Source organism: Pseudopipra pipra, chromosome 6 (assembly GCF_036250125.1).
Source record: "Pseudopipra pipra isolate bDixPip1 chromosome 6, bDixPip1.hap1, whole genome shotgun sequence".
NCBI lineage: Eukaryota > Metazoa > Chordata > Aves > Passeriformes > Pipridae > Pseudopipra > Pseudopipra pipra.
This window is the reverse complement of record NC_087554.1, coordinates 23,696,903-23,710,102: the sequence shown is the minus strand read 5'-3', so window position 1 is coordinate 23,710,102 and position 13,200 is coordinate 23,696,903. Positions and strand designations below refer to the sequence as shown.

General features: G+C 40.4%; 1 protein-coding gene across 6 annotated transcripts in view; it reads right to left on the bottom strand.

Annotated features, from left to right (window-relative positions):
* Positions 1 to 13,200, bottom strand: part of TSPAN18 (tetraspanin 18) — a 121,506-nt gene that overhangs the window by 67,840 nt on the left and 40,466 nt on the right. The gene's annotated exons all lie outside the window — the stretch shown is intronic.

The following is a 13,200-nucleotide window of genomic DNA, read 5'->3' as shown; positions in this document are numbered from 1 at the left end:
GGCCTTTTTAGCCACCAGTGCGCTTGTGACAAACGTGGGTAAAGACCTTTCCCAAATCTTCGTTCGCGAAGCCTGGCCATGAGGTGAGGTGAATCATGGGGCCCCCAACTCACCAACTCAGAACCACACTAGTGCAAGTACTTCTGAAGCATGTTTCAGACATTACCCGTATGTTATCAGTCAATACAGATGACATCCCTACCAGATGAGATAATTATTTTGAAATTGCCTTGAAATGAAAGATACCTCTTGTAAAGATTTCACTAATTGCCCAGACTTACTGAAGACTAAGGATAATGCACTTTCCCCACTAAGTCTGCCTCTCATTAATCCAAATGGCCTCTGTGCCCTAAGCGTATTGGAAGAAGAAACCAACGGCACTTCCTCAGCAATAGGATTAAATTACCTGCCCTGAGGAATCAGGTTGCCTAACAGAAGCATTTGCGTTATTAATAGCTACTTCAAATAATTTTAAGTCATTGTTTAACAAGCATCACTACTTGCTTCGGTTTTTTTGAGTTTGAAATATCTGTAGTGCATAAACAGCAGTCAGTCTGTTTTCCAAGCTATTCTTTCTTGTTTGACTCAGAAATAATATTTTCTGTCAGCCTGAACTGTTAATTTAGGTTTGCTGCTGCTGCTCTCTCCTCTTTCCTTGAATAAAGGACTGGCTGATCCCTGGGATACTACAGTACAGAATTTGGGTTTTCACACTCAAGCTGTCACTCTATTAGCTCTGACAATCCAGCTGTTTTCTACCATAATTTTTAAAGGCTCTCATTTACCTCTCATATCTCTGTCCTCGAATTCACCTGACTGGACATGCTGACACTTTTGGGCAGGATGTTCCCAGAATAACAGAAGAATAAAAAGATGGAGAGAAAACAGACATTCAAAGGCAGCACACACTATATGTGCAGCGAGGGTGTATGTCTATTATAGCAATTCAAACATCTGCTGGTAGTGAGGTTAGTTTGGAAAGGCTTTGATTCCTGCCTAGGGAATTTAGTGTCATTTGCTTGCTCCACAAGAATGCCATGGGCTTCCTCGTGCAGTGTTAGATCCAAACATACTTTTATGTATTACAGTTTTATGTATAATATATGTGATTCCTGTCCTTCAAAAGATTTCTCAGTGTAAAAGCTAATATAGAAAGGAACACTTCATGGAGTTGTATAGCTCTTCAACTCTCCTTTGGAATGCATCATTAGTTCTGCATAACTGATATCTCTTGTTTTATCTTCAAATCTCCTTTCTTTAAACAAACTCTAGATTCCCCCACTCCCCCAAAAATGCCTCTTAAGACCTGATTGTTTTTCTTGAAAGACACAATAATTTTAAAGGGCTTAGCAGGAGTATTTCAAGAGGAAAACCCACACAAAATCCAATAATCAACTGATAAAGGGCAAAGAGAAAGCCACAGCCAGTTATGGAAAAGGACATGAAATGTTGTTCCATTATCCTCTTGAAATGAAGAGTAAAATCTTGCAAAATGCCATTCCAATGCCTGCAACTCTGCCTAAATTCTCCTGACCACAGTAACAAAGCCATTACATACTACACGTCTCAGCATTTTCATCATGTTACAAACATCTAGCACATGGCTCAAAGGTTTTGGTCCTTCAAAGTAATGAATCTTGTGGTAAGCGCGTGAAATCAGATTGCTAAGTGCAAAGAGAAAAGGAAGTTGATTTTCTATGAAATGGAGGAAACCACCCTCTCCTCTCATATCCTTCTCTATATTACCCACTGAGCAAGGGTCTCCTTGCCCACATGCTACATCATCTCTGCATCACCTCTGTCACTCAGTCTCCAACTTTCTGCTGTTCTTAACTTCTTCTTCATAGAGTTTGCAGTGATTCTAGCTTTGCATAGGTTCAAATAAAACACAATAAAGATCTGATTTTTTCAAATTACTGAACTTAACCTCTGAATAAAGGCTACCATAGAAGGGTACAGTGCAAATACAGCTCCTGTTTAAGTCGAATTAGAGCAGCTTTAAAGATTATCAGTGAGAAAAGTTCATTAAACCATGCAAGCCAGCAAAGACCCACACCACACAAGGAAGTACAGTTTAATTAACTTGGTTGGAAATTGTACTGTCATTGAGCAGTAGGGCTGTTCATGGCAGGAAACTTTAGCAAGGGTAGAGCTGAGCCCTACAGAAATACCTACCAGATTTTCACGTATGAAGAATTAGACACCAAAATGTAGACACTGTTAACAACATAAATCTTAAAGGCCTCAAAAAGGTTAGCTTTGCACAACAGAAAAGCACTTATTAATCACAGAAAGCCAGTAACTGCAAGCGATGAAGAGCATACAGTCAGCCAAACAAACAGCAGTAGAAGACAAGGAAGAACTTCAAGTTAACACCAGGCAAAGAGATACATTCATCTTTTTCTTCTTTTCCCAGAAAATAAAAATTAAAAAATTGTCATATTATAAGAGCTATGTTTTTCTTTTCTTTTTCGCTTCTACTCTCTGTATATTAAAAAACAAACAAACAAACCCAAACTTCTGACCAACAATATTTCAGGAAAGAATAAATCTAACAGACTTTTTTTCTAGAATGCAGAGTTATAAGTCGTCAAAACTTTTCAATGGTCCAAAAGAAACATGATTACCAGTTAATGCATTAGCAATTCCAGCACGTGTTAGAAATATAGAGTGAGGTAATTGTTTCCTTAGCTGAGGCTCAATTGTACAAGCACCTTAAAGCCATTTTGTGCTGCATGGTATTCAGCAGAATTATAGTATATTGGAATGGACTGACTAGGGAGAATGAAGGTATTTATTTCTTGCTGGTATTTTTTGGTGATGGTGCTTCTGAGTACTCATACCAGCTTTCATTACAAGGGCATGCCCCCTATTTGCATATATTTTTCATCAGCTGCTTTTCCCCCAATCCTTTCCACTGTTTTTCTCTTCTGTCCTCTCCTACTTACTTAGCTAGTAATCAAAAACAGGGCAGCAAAATGGAAATTGCAAATATGGAGCGGGTCAGGCAGTTTAGATCAATGGCAATTGTTGTTATTACATGGCACAGACGGAACAAAATACTCTGAGGTTCTGCAACAACACTGGTTGAACCCAGCTTTTCGTTCCCAAAGGATCTCCCAGAACTGAAGAAATGGGATACCACCCCTCTGAAAACTGCAGAAAGCAAGCTCTTTGGCTCATTGCCACAGTGCATCAGCAAAGAAACATCTCTCCCTAGCTTTCCCAGTTATTTATACAGTTATTAAAATGTGAGATAATGTTTTCTGTTGTAAAAACACTGTATTGTCAGAGAATACCCTTTTGGAGGACACCCCTAGGCAATTAGTGAAGGAGCATTTCTGAGCCTTGAACACAGGAGGAGGGATGCCAAGGGAAACTACAGTTCTATTGAAACTGAGGGCAAAACTCTGCTTCTGCAATATGAGCACAATCAGATCCCAAACACATGGATAGAGAGCAGCTTCACAAAGGTTTCGGAAGTGGTCAGTGGTTTGGGGATGCGTCTGTACAAATGTCCCAAACCACATATTCAAGACTCCTCAGGCAAGAAATATTACCCATTTCTGAAAAACCTGGGCCTTTGGAAGTGTTTCAAGTGAAACAAAGAAAAAATCTGCCCCATTCTCAAAACTTCTAAATGTCATTGAAATAAATGGTGGGACTTCTGCCTTGGTCACTAGCACACAATTTTAAAAGTGTTTCCAAAATAGTGCACATGCTGATGCTACTGTTTTTTGGAGCCTGGTCATGTAATAGCCTGTGGAAGCCAAAATGTAATTTATTATCAGCCTTAACAATAAAGAGGGCTTCTGACTCAGGTTTCCTCCTGACAGTGGCACCCAAGGGGTCCCATTGCAGGGACTATTCCTTCCAACCAAGACTCTACATTCTGTTTTTCTATTACAGAGCTACCTGCAAAGGTATGTCTTGAAAATGAAAACAGCTTTATCTTTTGCCTGGCCATTCCCCATGCTTTTTATTTTTTTTGTTATTTCAGCTTCAATTTTTTTTTTCAATATTTCTACAAATGGCACACCTGCACTTCAGCATGTTGCACCAGACTAGAAACAGTGAAACTGAGAGACAGGGAAAGACCAACATTACTTGTAAAACAGTTTAATGAAGACAGGGTGTGAACTGAAATAAACCTATTGGCCTTATAATCAGCAACAGGAGTGTTTACTGGCACTTAGCTTTTGACTGCAGCATTCCACAAGAGTTTAGAGGAAGCAGCATACCAGCATTGACATCAGGAAAGCATGACAAGGAAACAACTGCACAAAAACTCTCTGCTGCATTATTTGTTTTGGTCTCTTGGGCCACCCAAGCCCACCAAAACTCTCCCAGCTCAGCTATGGCATAGCTCCTAGGACAGCTGCTATGGAGAGCTGTATTTAATTTTGGGTGGAGTTAAGTGTTTAAAGGCCCTCAGAAAGAACTTCCTATCTGCAAAAAGCCAAAGAGACCTTCTCCAAGGGGAAACTTCTGTTCCCTTTGACTCACCTGAGGAAAGCTACTGCTTATAATCCATGATTACTTAAATCAGCTCTAATGTCTGGCTACCAGTTGGCAAGATATAGCAGTCTGCAGATAGCTCAAGCCAGGACCAAGAATAAATAATTTTTATCAGCTGAGAAATGCTTTCTGGTACATGGAAAGTGAGCCCAGCAACGGGGAGAAAGGACGAAACCTTAGGAGGCTGTGAAACCTTGCTCTTTAACAGTGGTGGTACAATCAAGCCTTACCGCCTTTGAAAGGTTTCTCAACACCTGCACAGTTCCAACTCATCCAGGCAAAGGATCAAATGCCTCTTCCAAGGCACAAGCAAGCCAGTCTCAAGACAGTAACAAGAGATGAAATGTGCATAGCCCTCACCTGAGTACACCTCAGAGTGACTTTGCCAGAGCTTCTAAGATATATGCTGCTAAAGCATTCAGCCCACTCTAGCTACAACAGAAACCAGCTGCCATTTTAATGAAAGGCAAAGGAAAACTAAGGTTCAGGCACTAGCTGCCATCCCAGGTAAAAGCAGTCAGAGCAATGTTACAGCACATGTGTCTAGAACAGGAAGCTTCTTTCCCTCTTGGACCTCACCTCAGGGGCAAGACAGGTGGAGGAAGCATTTGGCTCACTTTGAGCTTTTCTTTCTCAGTGCCTCCTTTGAACAGCTGCCACACTGTCCTGCTCATACCCAGGGCCAGGCGAGTCAGGGATCTCCTTTGACTGTCCTGTCCCCACAGCTCACACTCAAGACAGTGGGCTCCTGTACCAGGGATTAACTGGAAATGAGGAAGGTCAAATAAAATAATCAGTGTCAGCTCTGCCAAATGAGCTGCCAACCAGAAACACAAGAAAGCCCTCACTAAAAACAGATGCCAGATGCAGGAGAATCTCTCAGTGCCCAGATAATGCTCCTCAGGGCCCTTCTCCATGTGCAGCTGTTTCCAGAGCACTGCAACCAGAAATTCCAAGCCAGACAAGTAGCTTTTCAAAGCAGACATTAAACATTCATTTGTAATAAACACCCTCCTGAGCCCCAGAGACCAGTGAAAGGTGTAGGGAAACACAGCAAAGAGAATCCAGAGGCCAGACTCACAATGCCTCGTACTGTGGTTATTTGAATATGTGAAGAAAAAAAAGACGAGTTTTCAAAATGGTCCATGTACTAAGAAACGGAAATGATATTTCATATTTTGAGCACTTCAGTTTTTTAAGGGCAGTTTTCCCTTATCTCCGAACAGCAAGAAAGCATGCTTCTCATTGTTATTTTAGAAATGTATACAAGAATTTCAAACAAGCTCTCTGCTTTGCAGTGCAATCCTCAGACTGAAATGTCTCCACACTTGCAATCTTTTTCTATGGAGCAAGGAGCAGTTGGGGAGGGCACGGGAGAAAGCGATCTGTGAGACCAAAGACTGGGGACTCATGAGAGTGCCTTGCTATTGCTCATTTAATGGCTTTGGCTTGTCCAGTTAGAGTGTTGTCTTTTATTTGCTATGGATTTTATATTCATGGAACTGTGGTTTTAAACAGGACCATAGGGTTCTAGGAACATATAACAGGAAAAATCTTGCAAAATCAGAGGGAAGGACACACATAAGGCACTCTGTAGCCAGGTCTGAGAAAGGAGGTCGCTATATGCAGTTTCCAGAGGAAATGCTTATAACTCAACAATACATATGGGGAACTCTTTCATAAAATTACTTAATTTCACATAGGCCAAAAAATAAGTATTATAAAGATTAATATGTTGAGATCATAGAAAGAAGGTGGGCAAACACAGTTAAATAATAAAAATGCAGTTGAGTGCATAGCTGAAGCTTTACAGCAAATTTGTTCATTTATGGTAATGTCCACTGTGTATTAGCATTTCCAGAAATACTCTGTAAATAAGATTTAAAAGGATTGTTTCAGTTTCTGCTGATAATCAAGTGTTAAAGAATGGCTGCAGAATAAGAATTTTGTAATTCAATGCAAATATTCGTGCAAGAAGCTAAATCCTATGAATTATACACATTTAGTCAGGGAGCAGAAATACTATTGTGTGACCTATATGTCAAAATACAAACTGAATTGTGCAGCTGGAAGCTGAACACTTGAATACGAGCTACTGAATACTAAAAAGGAATTGCTTGTAAACAATCAGCAAACCGAAAACCAATCCATGAATAATTTCAAATAACTCATGCAATTGAGAAGTCAATAAGTTTCTTGTAGACGATTTGTCAATAGAAGAACTTACATAAAAATGTATTTTAAAGTTTCTACAAATTATCATGTAGATATCAAAAGAGTATTTATGATTCATCATGAAGAGACATAAGTAATTATACCAGGGGTTGAAAAGCCATTTTATTTCTTGTATTATATTCTGTAACTGATCAGGTGTACTAGGATAATATTTTTAGTTTCCCCCAGGTATAAGCCATTAGTGAGTGATGGAGGCAAGATGATGGAACTTGATGGCTAAGTAATCTGATTCACTCTCACCAAGTTCGAGCAAAATCTGACGTCAATGAATCTGTCCTTGAATGTAGTAATGTCATTATTCAATCTCATTCTTGCAGGTGGTCATATCAGATAATACTTTCATTCTCTTGATTTGCAGAAGAGCAGCAACCTGCAATTCAACACACAGCACAGCCCTCTTTAATCCTTTAAAAATTTCAAGCACCTGATTTGCTACCAATGTGCAGTTAGGGAAGAAAAAAAAAAAAGACCACAAACCTTCCTAGCACTGGATTTTCCAAGAGCTAAGAGCTACAGGACAGGGATCTGAAGCTGGACATGACAGTTAGAAAAAGAAGATTGGTGACCTTTCTGCACCAGTTAGTCAACTATTTGTTGGACCTACCACAGTACTATATGGATAGGCAGCAAGCAGTCACCAACAAGCCTCAGTCCCCCAGGTTCATGGCAGCAGTTCTGGATGGAAATTTCATAAGCCTCCCAGTTCATGAGGAAAACAGTAGGTTATGGCATTCAAGGAAAGCTGGCTCTATTCAACTGTGATGAGATTTACTCCAGGAGCAAAAGGAAACATGTTTTTAGAAGGGTCTTATTCTGAAGGAAAGCATTAGCTTTCCTTGACCTCAGTAATAAAATGGCAGGAGCCAACATTGCTGCAGAGATTTTACAACATTTAAAAATGATTTTATGATTCTACTTCTCTCATCAAATTTGTGTTTCATTTGCTTTTTACACCAGGTCCTCTACTCTTGTAACAATGGAGGTCAGTACGTGACATCCTTTGTTCCACAGAAGCCTATATTTCCTTCCTCTTGACCTGAAATTAAAAACACTGCAGTAGACGATCCAAGAGGCACAAATCACACTGACCAAACCAAGTCTGCTAACTCACAGAAACCAGAGCAGCAGAAGGGTGGGAGAAACTTCCCTCCCAAACAATTTGAGGGTTTTGTTACTCTGCATTGGGTCATGTATTTTCATTCGTTTGGAGTTCTCACACCTGCCCCTCCTAAAAGGTTAAGATCCCTGCTTGTTACACCTTAGCAGCGCAACATCTCGTCTCCATAGCCTTCCAGGAACTACACATTTTGGGAAATGTTAACAACCATTAGACTTGACACATTTTCTATATGTTTTACAAGTGGTCTCAAACACACATACTGTTTCCTTCAGATCAGGTACAAGACCAGATGAAGAACTTGCTTTCAGTTCTACCTTGATATCTCCTGAAAGGCAGGAGGGCAACCTAAGTAGATGGTTACTTTTTGCTAAATACTGCTTTTCCCTGTAATGGTAACTCTCCTGGTCCACATGAGCTTCGCTGGCAGTAAATGTTGTAACAAGGGCAGCTTACAACTTGCATTAGCACATCGTTGTGGGATAAGGAAGCATTTGAACAAGATTAATGTATTTGGAATTGAGAGACAGACAAGGTAATTGAAAGGGACAGGAGAGTGGTCACAAATATACTATGCCTTTAGTGTGGAGTCCAACAGTTTGGAAGTGGTTCAGGCATGGTTGTCTAGTCAAGATTAATCACATTTCTGCCAGCACTCAGCCAGGCTTCTGTGATGTCCCTTCCCTGGACACTCTCTTCTCTGTTTCGGTCACCAGTTAGAGGAAATCTTAGGACAACAAGGACCTCCTTTGGGGCTTTATTTAAACAAACAGACACCTCCTCCTGAACAAATGCCACTGTCATAATGACATCCAAACCATTTTTCAACATTTCACAATGTGTTTAAGGAGGAGAGATGCTGTCAGGCTAAAAAGCCCAGGCAGCAGGCCATTAGGAACCAGCCACACTTCATGGGGTGACTGACTAACTTTTCTTTATATTTCTTACTCTGCTTCCTCTCTGGATAAAGTTGCAGTGTAGCTGTCTCATCCCCCAGCTGCAGAGGCTGGGCATAGTTTCCCCAGGAATACTTGGAGCTATCCCAGCTCAGGCGAGGCTTCAGATGAGGAAACTGCCAGCCTTGTCCTCCTGCTAAATGGAGGAACTTTGCTGTCGTGAGAGTACTGAGTCAACACATCACAATTTTTGGGCCTCACAGAAAATTTATCTTTTAAAAAAGAATGAAACATCTTCCTTCAAAAAAGAAATTTTAATATCACCAGGAAAAGCAAGCAATTCCCAAAATCTTTTACTTGACTCTGCCATAGAGAGACAAACAACTTTATTATCTCTTCTCCCACTAACATGTCCCTAACCTATCCCAGCTTCACAAGTAGATTTTCTCCAACAGATGGTCTAAGTGATTAACATAACTTTGCTAAACTTGGGAAAGTGTTCTCAACATGTATTTATTTAGTTTCCAAGGCCGATGCTTCTATTTCAGATATGAGAAATCGCATTTACACGTTTAAAAGGGTACCTCCCCCAACAGTACCAATAGACCTAATAAAAGATCCAACCTACTTTCCCTGTCAACCTTATCCAAGAAATTGCCACCAAAATGTGTTTCAGTACAGCTCTTCCCACTGAATCTGCTTATATGTCTCTGCCGGCCTCTGTTCATATTTCAGTCAATAAGGGATGAAAAACTAAAAGCAGCAGCTTTCCCCTTGAAGCATACCAAGGCATTAGCTTGCTATAGCATTTGTATTTGCTACCCATACAGGCAGGATTGAGTCATCCTCTTCTTAGGCCAAGTGCTCAGGGAGGAAGAGATCAGCAGGAGCAGAGCTTGAGCCTGCGAGCAAGAGACCTCACTTTCAAGTTCTTTGTACAGTATTTATAAAGTATTGATGGAAGCTGTAGGTGGCAGCTGGTTAACATCCTATAACACCACTACAGAACGATTTTATCCAGAAGTTAAAGAGACCCTCATAATTAATTGAGGCTGCAGAAGGAATGCAAGCAGACCGACTAATTACCTCCGATACTCTGGCTAAGGCACTTGCAGTTGGAAGACGTGTTAGGGGATCTCTAGTGTTCATAAGCAGTCAGGATTTCTGTTTTTTATCTCCACTAAAGATGCATTTCTAAGTACTCAACACAGCTCCTTCAGTCAGAGCCCTCACTCCATTTTGTATTGCAACAGCCATCATTTTCCTTTCCCTCGCACAACACAGCCTTGCTCAGACCTGCCATTCGCTCCTGACAGCTGTAAGATTTACCTGTTACATACTGACCAGCAGGAGAAACGAAGTGTGAATATGGAGGTCAGCATAAAATAATACCAGAATTGACACCTCCAGCCTCCCAAGTTGGACATTTATTTGGAAATAAAACCCCCAGAAAACCAGTTTTGCACTGAGAACCTTGTAAGGTTCAGCAAAGCGAGCATGAGGCAAGTAGAGCAGGCATATAAAAACTCCAAGTCATATCTCTCCAGTGGAAGGAAAAAAAATAGCGTAATTTTAAACAAACTTTCATACAGCACTAGCCAAAATACCTGTTAAGGGTACTTATGCAATAAATCAGCATCTGATTTCTGCTTAACCTTGTGACCTTTTAAATCTGTAAGTAGAAAACTTTCTGGTTCGGAAAAAAAAAAAAGTAAAAGGAGGGATCAAGTTAAAAAGTTCACCTGGCAAATATGCAAGAGGCTTAAAAACTACCAGCCTCATTTCCCCAGATTAATCTGCAGTGCAAATGTGAAGATGCTAATGATTTATTTCTCACTCCTCTGCACCAACTCCCTCTTGGTCTCTTTAAGACAGAAAAATGAATGATAATAATAATAATAAATGTATGTGCTCTTTTCATTAGCAACTCTCAGCTCTCATTTCTGACTTGAACATCAAAAACAAGCTCCCCAACCCCCATACCACTGGGTGATCAATGATTCTTTACCACTTACAGAAGATCTAAAGAGGTACCTAATACATTTATTATGTTACAGTCACCAGCACAAATTCTTTTCAAAATGTAGTAATCCTCTCCACATGACACTTAACTCCCCAGCAGGTCCTTTTGCAGTCAGATTAATAACTTTCATATTATGTCGGTGAAAGAATATTAACAGTGAATATGTTGAATCCAAATTTATAGTATGGTACCTCCTCCATTTGTTTGGTTCCAGGCCCTGCTGGCCTCTACCTAAAATTTGACAAATAAATCTCATTTGGCAATGTGGGCAAATGCTTCTTGATTGAGCATTTGTGATTAAAGAGGGTCTTCTCATTTCCTCACACTGCAACTCTAGTGGCACAGTCTCACTTTGTCTTCCTTGTTCAGCAGAAGCAGCAAACAAGAGAGCAAGAGAGAATAATTCCTTTCCCATAAGAAATTCAGCTCTCAAGAATTTATTTCTAAGTTCTATGTTTTATCCACACTGCCTTTAGAACAAAATACCATGTCTTCAGAACATAATATCCTATTTTCAAACTTCAACAGGCACCCAAACTCCTCTAAACTGATAAAATCTTTAGTACAAGATGGAAGAGTAAGCTCTAAATATTATTTTGTATGCTTAACAAAAGGCAGGTGTTTTCTCTCTCATATGTTTCCATCCTGAAACAGCACCCAGCAGATGTGCCAGCACATTGTTGTGTCCAAGTCAGCAAACCCTCAGAGCAGCAGTCTCCTCTTTGAGTCAAAGCAGCAGAAATTCTCTTTAGGTATCAGCAAGGCAAGGAGTAGAATCAGCTACCTTGCTCTCCCAGGCAAGCCTAAGTGGAGCGGCCCAGGTGTGTTGTCTGGCAAAACATTCCCATCACATCTCTGCTCCAGCTTGTTCTTCTCAGGGGGGTTCTGTAGAGAGACATTTGTGATGATACGTGTGACATCCAGGAGCCAGCAGAAGCAACTGGGCTCATTCGGCACAGCCTAGAAACAACAGGAAGTGGTTGGGGAGGAAAAGAAATAAGGGAAAAGAGAAGAAGGCAGCAGGTCTTGAAATTCTGAAGTACTTTGACCTAATGAGAAGATGATTTTACAAATAGCAGCTATGAACCTGTTCAAGATCATAAACATCTGAATGGAAAATTTGCTGCCAGAAACCACCTGCTAGCATATGTACCAATTGCCCTTCCCCAAAGGAAACAGGAGCCTTGTATTTCAGGGAATCAATCCTGTTTCCAAAATGAAACACAGCTGGTAATAAACAAAACCCCAAATATCCATGAAACACAAAGCCATTCAGTGATAAAAAGTCAGACTTCCAGCTCTCTACTTGACAGTGACCACCAAGGACGAATTCTTGCTTTGAATAGGAAATAGACTGCAAAAGCAGCCAGGGAATCGTTTTTATTGGGTGGTGTCAGTTTTGAGCTGGAATAGACAGAATCCCTAATCCTTTGCCTTCATCCCCTCCAGTCAGGTCCTGGACTGCTGCAGACACATTTTCAAGGAAGTCTAAAATGAGATCTGAGACATGGAATTAGAACTTCCTTATTCTAGTCGCCTCCTCAGATGACAGGATGCAAATTCACTGCAACCCCCAGATGAGCATTGTTGTCAGACACAGGCACAACAGCAGGACTCAGGTGGGCTGGGAAAAACAGAGGCCTTCTTAGGTAGGGAAGAAGGCTTTGCAAGAAGTCTTAATTTTCTAATTTTTTAGATTTTGAACAGACCCAAAATCCTGTCCCACTTCAACCCCTCCAAAACCAAGCAAGTTGAAAGGAGAGATTATTTGCTTGTTTTAGTGATTACTTTTTTTTCCAATCACAAGCCTAACCGATATTTTCTAGCCAAAAGTTTTTCTCAGATTAAAACAAACAAACATGCCCAAAACATTAAAGCTCTAATCATACAGGTTTTAGATTTAAAAATATTGACTTTACAGAAATTCCATAAAAAAGACTGTATCTTCCTAGACCTCAAAATAATTGGGAAGAAAAGACTAAGGCATTTAGGCAAAATGTGTATTGCTGGCTCTAACTAAGCTGAATAATTAGCAGAGCTCCTAACTCCAGGCTGGCTGGAGGCCTGGCTTTCCCTAGCTCAGACACTAACTATAGTCACTCATTATTATTCACCACTGGCTCAGCACAGACAATACACACACTCTGCACTGTCAAAAGGCAAAGGAAGGTACTCTTCCTGCCTCAGTGGATTTATATTCTAAGGCCATCAATCTCATCCTGACACTTGTACACGTGGCAATCAGCAGATGGATCACTGTCAAAGCACTGCATCCTTTTTACCTTTCTTATACTAAAGAGAACACAGCTATATTTGGTGACTCTTTTATGAAAACAAAGCTGGTCAAAACATTTTGAATTCAAACTTTTTCAATCAAAATGAGAGAGGAAAAAAACCACTCCATGGTAATC